The following is an 8,468-nucleotide window of genomic DNA, read 5'->3' as shown; positions in this document are numbered from 1 at the left end:
TTTCATGTCCAAAATGATTTTTAAAAAAGAAATTAGTAAGAATCAGGGCTCTAAAGGCCTCTTTCCCAATAATTCGGGTGCAGTGGCCACGAAATAAGTGTAAGTTGGGGTCCTGGTTCATCTCTGGAGCCATCCTCAGATTTTATAGTGTTCTCTTGCCATTTTATAAAATGAGCAAACACATTCCGACCTTTTGCAGCCGAGGTCAATTGTGTCGCCCAAGTCCACGTCCGGGGAGCAGCTGGAAACCGAGTCCCCGCAGCCCACGCACCTCCAGGAGAGGAAGCCGACCTCTTACAAGTCGGGTTGGAGAAGTTTCACTTGGCATCAGCTAAGCTCTTTGCTTTTCCAGGGACAGAGGTCCCTGTTGGGCCAGCGGCTCCCAGAGGCAGGGAGCGCTGCTCCCGGGAAACCGAGAGCCACCGAAACCGCTGCCGGCGGCCGCACCCTCCGCCAGGCCCCGCCTCCCGGCCCGCGCGGGACAGGGGACCCCGGGGCATCCCCGCTTCCCTCTGCGGCCGCAGAGCGAGCAGACGCCGGCCCGCCGGAGTGGGGTTTTCCTCGGGCGCCCGGGATCCTCGGGAGCAGCGCGACGCCGCACGGCTCGGGGCAGCCTAACGGGGAAAATCGCACGCGTGCCCGCGCGCGCTGGGGAAGGCGGCCGCGAGGGGAGGGGCGAGTGCAGAGCCCGGCCGGCCGCGGAGTCCCTCGTCCACGACGCATGCGCCGGGAGGGAGCGCAATCACGGACTCGGCTGGCAGCTACCGGCTGGGGAGAGGAAAGCCCGGACGGCGAGAGCGCGAAGGAAATCTGGCCGCCGCCGCCGCGCGCGCTCCCGGTAGGTGCGCCCCACAGGGTGGGCCCCGGGTCGGACGCGCGGCGGGCGGGCGGGCGGCCGGCCTCGGCGGCGCATGCGTGCTTCCGGAGCCGGTGGAGGAGGGGAAGGCCGGGAGGGGGAGGAGCGCGACAGTAGCGGTGAATTTGGAGGGGTGGGCTGGGGGCGCGCACCGGCCGCCCCAGGTGCTGCTGGCTGCCGGGGCCGCGGCGGCTCCCGGTCGTTGCGGCCTGGCAGACGCCAGTCCCCGCGGTCAGAGTCCCGGTTCGGGGGAGAGGGAGGAAGCCGGAGCCTCAGGCGGCCGCACGGTGAGGACGCGGGCGGGCGCGGGGGTCGGCGTGTGGGGCCGGGGGCGAGGGGGGCGGCGGCGGCAACCAGGCCGGGAGACGGGAGCTGCGGCCGGGATCTGGGTGCTAGCCGAGCGCGGAGCTCCCCGGAGTCGCGCTCAGCTGGGCCTGCGGGAAGTGTCCGCGGGCTGCCGGGGTTACCTGCGGGGCAGCGGGGCGCGGCGGGTCCTGCGACCCGGGGGTGTGTGTGGGGGGACGCCGGGGCGGCCGCGCGCTGGAGGCTGGGCGCGGTGACAGGCCGACTCGGCCGCCCAGAGGGCTCGCGCCCGGGACCCGCTAGGCCTTGTGACCCACTTTATTCCTGTCACCACTCGGGCACGTTTGGAGCGGCGCCCAATGGGGCGATGGGACGGCCAGCTCCTCCGCCGAGCCCCCGCCCTCGCGGCGGCCGGCGAGCGCCGCGCTCCGCGGTCCGAGCGGCCGCCGCTGCCGCCCGGGGCTGGTTCCGTTAGTGGTCGTTGTTCCGGGGCTTGGTCGGCGGGCTGCGCGGGGCCCCGGGCGTCCGCTCCGCCGCTCTCCGCTGGCGGAGCTGACCATCCCGGCCGTGGTCCTGGCTCGGATCCTACGGAGCGCCACGAAGTTTATATTCCCGTGGGTGTTCTCAGCCGCCGTCCAAGTCCCGGGTAGTCAGTAGAATCCTGAAAGATGAAGAGCTTTGGCCTCCGACCTGGCAGATGACAGATCGGGTGGTGGCTTTTGCTATTAGAATGCCGTACCCCCACCACCTGAAAGGCTTTCTTGACGCGTTTAAGAAGACAACAACAAACCCCGGTGTTTTCTTTTTCAGTGAAAGAACAGCGCAAGAAGAAACTTTTAAAGGCATTGTTGATTTGACTACGGCACCGATCCCCGAAATCACAGGAAAGGTAATTTCGCTCGATTGCGTTGTTACAGCTTTAAAAGAGATGAGGGAAGAAAAGTTGTAGAACATCCATTTTCATAGCTGATTGAAAAGAAATTCTTAAGAGGCTATAACTTAATGAGTGCTGTCTATAAGTCATGTGTCCCGGAACAGTTCAAATCTGGTTTGTTTTAAAATCTTAGGGGAAAGAAACCTTATGTGCCAAGAGTTTACTGACTAGAGTGACATTGGTTAGTTTGCAGGACTAGCCATGATCACCTATGAAAAAAGAACGAAGCAAAACTTAGGCATAAAGTTAAAAAAGCAAGTAGAATGGTGTGAACTGTGTGTTGTTTTCTGTGTTAAGGGAGCATGCAATAACTATAAGGTTTGTATTGCTCTTCTGTATAAGGAAGTCCTAAAATAATACTAGAAAACCAATAATTTTGGGAAAGGGAGAAGAAATCTAAAGAGGAAAGGGTGGAAGATGAAATGTTTTATGTGTTGTCTATAGTATTTTTTGTTTTATGGATTCATAAACAACAAAAATTACTTAAATACTTTATATGCTGTTGCCTTCCTGTTTTGTAGGGAATTTTGATTATTTTCAATATTTTTCTTAATATTTGAAAGAATAACCTGAAGAAAAGATTAGGATGAATTTGCTGGGTCTTTCCACTTTAAGAAGGTGAAGTCACACGACTTAAACCACAAAGGTTGTTCTTTTTCCTTTGGTGTCACTTAGTGGTAACTATATCTGGCATCACAGTTGGATCATGCTCCTTTGATAGGGTAGTGGCTCCCTTTTATTTTTTCAGGAACTGTAGTTCATATATTTTTTTTCCTTTTGTCGATCCCTACCTCGGAAGTTTGAACACTGTATTTTCAATGCTAATAGACTAGATTGTTTAGCTTAATGTGCTCTTCTGATGGGCAGCCATTATTTCCTTTAAGGAGGTCAGACATGAACCCCAGTGAAGTGGGGGGAGGATTATTTCGTATGGAAAATAAAATTCAGAAGCACATATAAGAAAGTAAGCATTTTTATGATTATAGGTTGTGTAAATATGCATTGTACCCTTTTCAACAGGGTTAAGGTGGAAAGGGTCTTGTGAGAGTGGGTACAGTTTTAGGAGGGGAATACTCAGATGAAATGTTTTATGTGTTGTCTATAGTACAATAGTACTGGGTAGAAGCTAGTTGCTATAAAGATTTTCGTTAATAGTAGTAGTATTTTTATTTTGTAGGCTAGGATATCTGTGTTGCTTCTGTTTGTTGCTGGTCGTCACTCTAGTGCACATGATTCATTTGCACTTCACGGGTGTCCCCCTCTTTCCAGTCTTGTAAGCCAGTGAATCACGGAAGTGAGGCTGTCTGCCGTGGTTGTTGTTGAGACAGGCTCTCAAGCTGTCCTGGAACTTTCCCTGTACTCTCAACTGGCCTTGAACTAATGATAATCCTCCTGCTTCAGCTTCCTGAGTACTAGGATTACAGGTGTGTGCCCACACTGAGTATACCTTTCTACTTTTACCTCCTAACTTTCTCCAGAATTAACAATTGGATGTGTAGCTTTCTCCATCTTCTTCTGTGAATTATAAGTATGTTCATTTTAGCCTTCAAAGCTGAATTATTGAGTTTTAGGTAGCTTTTTGTGGGGATGTTGGGGAGTCTTAGTATGAAGTCCAGATTTGTCTGGAGGTACAGAATCTCCTGCCTTACTGAGCCTTAACGTTGGGGTTATGCTTGGCCAGTTATTGAGTTCTTGAACGATTGTTCTGCCAGTTTGTCTCAACTGTACCCCACTCCCCAGGATAGAAATGATTAGAATATGTCATAGAGTTTCAACATCTGATATAAACCTTAGGATATAACCCCCTACACTCCCCACTCCCCAATGTTTGAAGGGAGTTCAGACTGGTGTGAATTTGGCACAGAGACTTAAGTTTTAACATTTGCTATAGCACTCTTAGGGGCCCAATTATAGGATCTCAAGTTTGGGTCCTCGAGGGTGAATAGGTATCTCAGCCTCTATCTAGTTAAGAAAGGAGAGAAAAGCAAACCAGAAAGCTCAGACTTCTTCACGCGAAGGAGTCAGCTGCAACCATACAGCAGGTGTCTCTGCGGTGGTGCTGTTTATCTGTGTACATGACTTAGTTTAGCTTTCCCTCTGGAGAGAGCCTTTTGCTGTTTTATTTGATCATTATAAACTAATTATATATTGATTTCAAGGTTGTTAGAAATATGAAACTAAGAACTATATTTGTCAGTGAACTGCTGTCCATTATCAAACACGTCGGGCAGGTTTTGCTAATAATAAAAGAAAGTTTTTTCCTTTCTTACCCTTTCCCTAGAGCACAGCATTAAATGCTTCCGCTCCTTATTTTACTTATACTTCTGTGTCAGGTAAACTATTTATTTGTTCTGAATTTTTTAATAAAACATTGTAGGGAACACATTATCTTTACGTTTCACATTTCATAGCACAACTATCTTTGTGACTGTTCCTTTAGAATATCTGCAGACGTTGCAGCATCTTTTTTGATGTAGATCCCTTGTAGACAGTACATCAACTGTATTTTCTCCCTTTCTGACCATTAAATTGTTGGTAGAGTTGAACGAATTATCAACTCAACACCGTTAAGTGTAAGAACAATTTAATCCTTACTAATTGGCTTAATTACATAATGGCATTTATAGATTTCTTTAAAACCATTTTTAATATCCCTGATATATGTAATTCCCATAAATTAAGTGGATAAAGAAGTTCTGTTTTCTCCATGCTTTACTCTGCAAATATTAAATTACCTAAACAATTTATCCTCACAGTTTTAATTCTGAGTTATCATGTTAGTTGTATAATTCACGAAGAAATACTTTGTCTTATTATTTTAAGTCTGTCCTGTCATTCTACAAAAAGAAATCATTTATAGAGCGTACATTTTTATTGTTTTGATTTTTTGAAAAGGACTATTTATTTTAAAATTTTATTTTATGTGTTTGGATGTTTTGTCTACATGTATGTCTGTGCACCATGTCAGTGTGGCTCTCTTGGGAGCTAGAAGAGTGTCAGGTCCCCTGAGAACTGGAGTTAGAGATGCTTGTGAACTGCCATGTGGGTGCTGGGAATTGACCCCCGCTCCTCTGGAAGAGCAGCCAGTGCTCTTAACCAGTGGCCCATCTTTCCATACCCTAGTGGATTTAAATTTTTTTTAAATGCTCTGTATTTTAAATATTTATTTTTTTTGGTAAGATCTCTTTTATTTATATGGTGAGTGCTAGAATCAAAAGTGGACCCCTGAGTTCAACAAATACTCTGCTTCTTAAAAGAGCTCATGTTTAATTGAATATCTTTTATTTTTAATTTTCATTATAAGTAGTAGAAAACAAGACCTCAAATTGATTCCCTTTTTGTTTTTGTTTGTGTTCGGATTTGAGACAGAGTCTTGCTATGTAATCCAGGCTTGTCTTGTCCTCTGAATCAATCCTTCTGCTCTGACTTCTTTAGTACTGGGATATGCCATACTTAACTTAAAAGGTTTTTGTATTTAGGAAACGAGGCACAAATAAAGTTGTAATTGTAACCTAAGCCACGTGCCTAGCTAAGAGTTTATTATTTGTATTGAAATATAACTTACTGTTCAGTAGTTGACTTACTTTCTTAATTTTCAGCCTTTGATTATAAATGCAGCACATCCCTGTATGGAAATTTGGAAAACATAGAAACCACAACAAAAAGCATAGTTTTAAGAATTTAAAATACTGCTGAAAATCCTATCACCCAGAGGAGCCATTATTATTTTTCTGTTACCTTTTCCTCCACTGTGCTTAAGCCTTGCATGAGTTTATTATGCACACTCACAGACCCATGGCTGTATAGAGGGCACCGCCTACTCCAGTGTAAACGGCTGTGCGTCTTTAACAGCAGTTCGTCAGCTTGCTTTCTTGCCATTGTTTTCTGCAGTGTTACTGGTTTAATATGTTGATTCTCATCCGTGTTTTCCATATAATTTACTTAACTACTTTTACTATTGGATATGCAAGTTTTTAATTTTTAAGTTAATAAGGAGAATTACAGCTTGGAAATTTTCATAGGCTTCAGAATTAGAATACAAGTAAAATGATACTGAATTTGTGTTGGTAACCGAATTCAACAGATTTTGTTGGAAAAATATGTCAGTCTATATAGTCAATTAATAATCATGATCAATAGTGAAGTGAATCAAAGATTTTTGTAGTATTTTCTTTCTAAATTTATGTTTTGCTTTGAAATGTATTTCACATTGCATTTCATGAGCAAAAATCAGTTGGGGATTTGGTTTTCTTTTTATTACTGAGGATGAATCTCATTAGCAGCCTCTAGTTTAACTGATTTCCTCTGCGTTTTCTGCTTTTAAAGGCCTTGTTTCTTCTCTGCTGCTCATTGTTTTCTTTGGGTGTACTTCGTTTTCTCTAATCTCTGAAGCTAGAAGCTGAGATCATTTGATTTCATTATAACCATACTAGAAATTCTGACTGCTTAAATTGGTTACTTCCACATTTTTCTATTTTGGGGACCTTGGGATTCTGTTGTTTCCCAGGTTAGCCTCTAACCTCTGGGCTGAGGGGATCCTTTTAGTCACTCTTAGGAGTATCTGGAGCTGAAGGCAAACACAGCTGTGTGTGGCTTCTGGTATCTCTTTGATCTGGGATTATTGAGAAGTTTGTTTACAAGTTTTAGGATCTTCCAGAGATTTCTGTTAATTTCAGTGAGATGTGATTGTTTTAAATTCATTGAAATTTGTTTTATAGCTCCAAATGTGAGCTTGGTAAATGTCTTACATGTATTTGAAAAGAAGGTTGTTGGGTACAATGTTCTATAAATACCAGTTATGTCATGTTGGTTTATTGTTTTATTTATACCTTACTACTTTTGAATGAATGTCCAGACCTGCTCTTTTCTGCCAGAGCACACATGCACATTCCTTTTTTCATTGCTGTGATAAAATATCTCAATGAAACGACTTAAGGAAGGGCGTTTTCTTCAGTTCCACAGGCTGACTGGTCCCATGATTGAGGTTCTGAGGTGAGACAGAGCTTGACAGGAGAGGGTGTGATAGCACGGGTTCCTCAGCCAGGCCAGCAGAGGCGTGGAGCTCTGAGTGGAGCTCTAGTGACTTGGAAGTTTCTCATTTTCAGTAATGCCATCAAATTAGGAGTCTGTCAGTGGATTGATCCATTGATTAGGCCAGATCTCTACTGACCTGTTCTCTGTAGGGTTTTTTTTTTTTGGGGGGGGTGTTTTTTGTTTTGTTTGTTTTGTTTTGTTTTTTACTCTTTCAGGGCCCATCACCCAGCTTCTACTTAAATACATGGAGACTTATTCTTAGTTATGAATGTCTGGCCTTAGCTTGGCTTGTTTCTAGCCAGCTTCTGTAACTTAAATTAGCCTGTTTCCCTTCTTTGTTTTGCTTCTGGGCTTTTTACCTTTCTTATATGAGTTTCTTCCCTTCTTACTCCATGGCTGGTGTGTGATTGGGTGGCTGGCCTTTGGCACCCCCTCTCCTCCTTTTGTTGCTCCTCCTCTTCTCTCAAGCCTAGATTTCTCCTATTTGTTCTCTCTGCCTGGCAGTTCTGCTTGTTTCTCTCTCCTGCCTAGTTATTGGCCATTCAGCTCTTTATTAGACCAATCAGGTGTTTTAGACAGGCAGAGTAACACAGCTTCACAGAGTTAAACAAATGCAACATAAAAGAATGCAACACATCTTTGCATCATTAAGCAAGCATTTCACAGCATAAACGAATGCAACGCATCTTATCACTAATATTCCACAACAGTTCTCCTTTTTGTAGTCAGATTCACCAACTTGGGACTATGCCTTCACCTTCCTGCCTTTTGGTAGGCGCATCTTATCTGGACCATAACAGAATGCTAACCTTTTCATCTAGGCCGGAAGGAAAGCACCTTAAACTAAGAGGAAGCTAAGAGACAAGATCTTGTTAAGTTGCCCTTGGATTCATGATCCTTCCACCTTGCTTCCTGAGAAGATGGATTGCAGGCCCAACATATGTGCCCTGTGTAGTCGAGTATCCTAGAGGAGATAGAAGCGAAGAACTCTGAATTCTCCTGCGTGCTGGCTGTTCTGTTACTCTAGCCCTTCACGAGCATCCAAGTGCTATCCTAGCTTCTCTGTTCTTCATCAACAGTATTCTGCACAGACCAAGTTGAAACTTAGCCTCTTCTCTGAGTCCAAATTAGAAAATGCTCTAGATCAGTGTAAGTCAGAACGGAAACCTTTAAAAGCCTCCACCCCGCCTCTTGTCCTCAAGCTACTTTTGAAAATGGTCTTTGTAATTCCATTGTTTTTTCTAGTTCTCAAAAAGAACGGTGGTCTACTGCAAGTTCTCTTTTGTACCTAGACACAAACATTTTCCTGTTAGTTTAAAAAAGCCTAGAAAGCTTGATTTG

The 8,468-nt window shown here is 45.0% G+C and overlaps 1 protein-coding gene across 6 annotated transcripts in view; it reads left to right on the top strand.

The window, feature by feature from the left end:
* Positions 1-679: 679 nt before the first annotated feature.
* Positions 680-8,468, top strand: part of Clock (clock circadian regulator) — a 78,678-nt gene continuing 70,889 nt past the window's right edge. For 3 of the 6 annotated variants that reach the window (XM_050150295.1, XM_050150294.1, XM_050150290.1), the window contains exons 1-2: positions 681-838; positions 1,970-2,048. The gene's annotated coding sequence lies outside the window, so the exon portion shown is untranslated. Of the gene's footprint in view, positions 839-983; positions 1,144-1,969; positions 2,049-8,468 lie in introns of those variants that run through there. The other 3 variants (XM_050150293.1, XM_050150291.1, XM_050150296.1) reach the window with 2 other exon arrangements.

The sequence above is a fragment of the Alexandromys fortis genome, unplaced genomic scaffold (assembly GCF_014885135.2).
Source record: "Alexandromys fortis isolate MF-2015 unplaced genomic scaffold, M_Fortis_MF-2015_v1.1 scaffold_0, whole genome shotgun sequence".
NCBI lineage: Eukaryota > Metazoa > Chordata > Mammalia > Rodentia > Cricetidae > Alexandromys > Alexandromys fortis.
The sequence above is the reverse complement of the archived record's forward strand: the minus strand, read 5'-3'. Positions and strand labels throughout refer to the sequence as shown.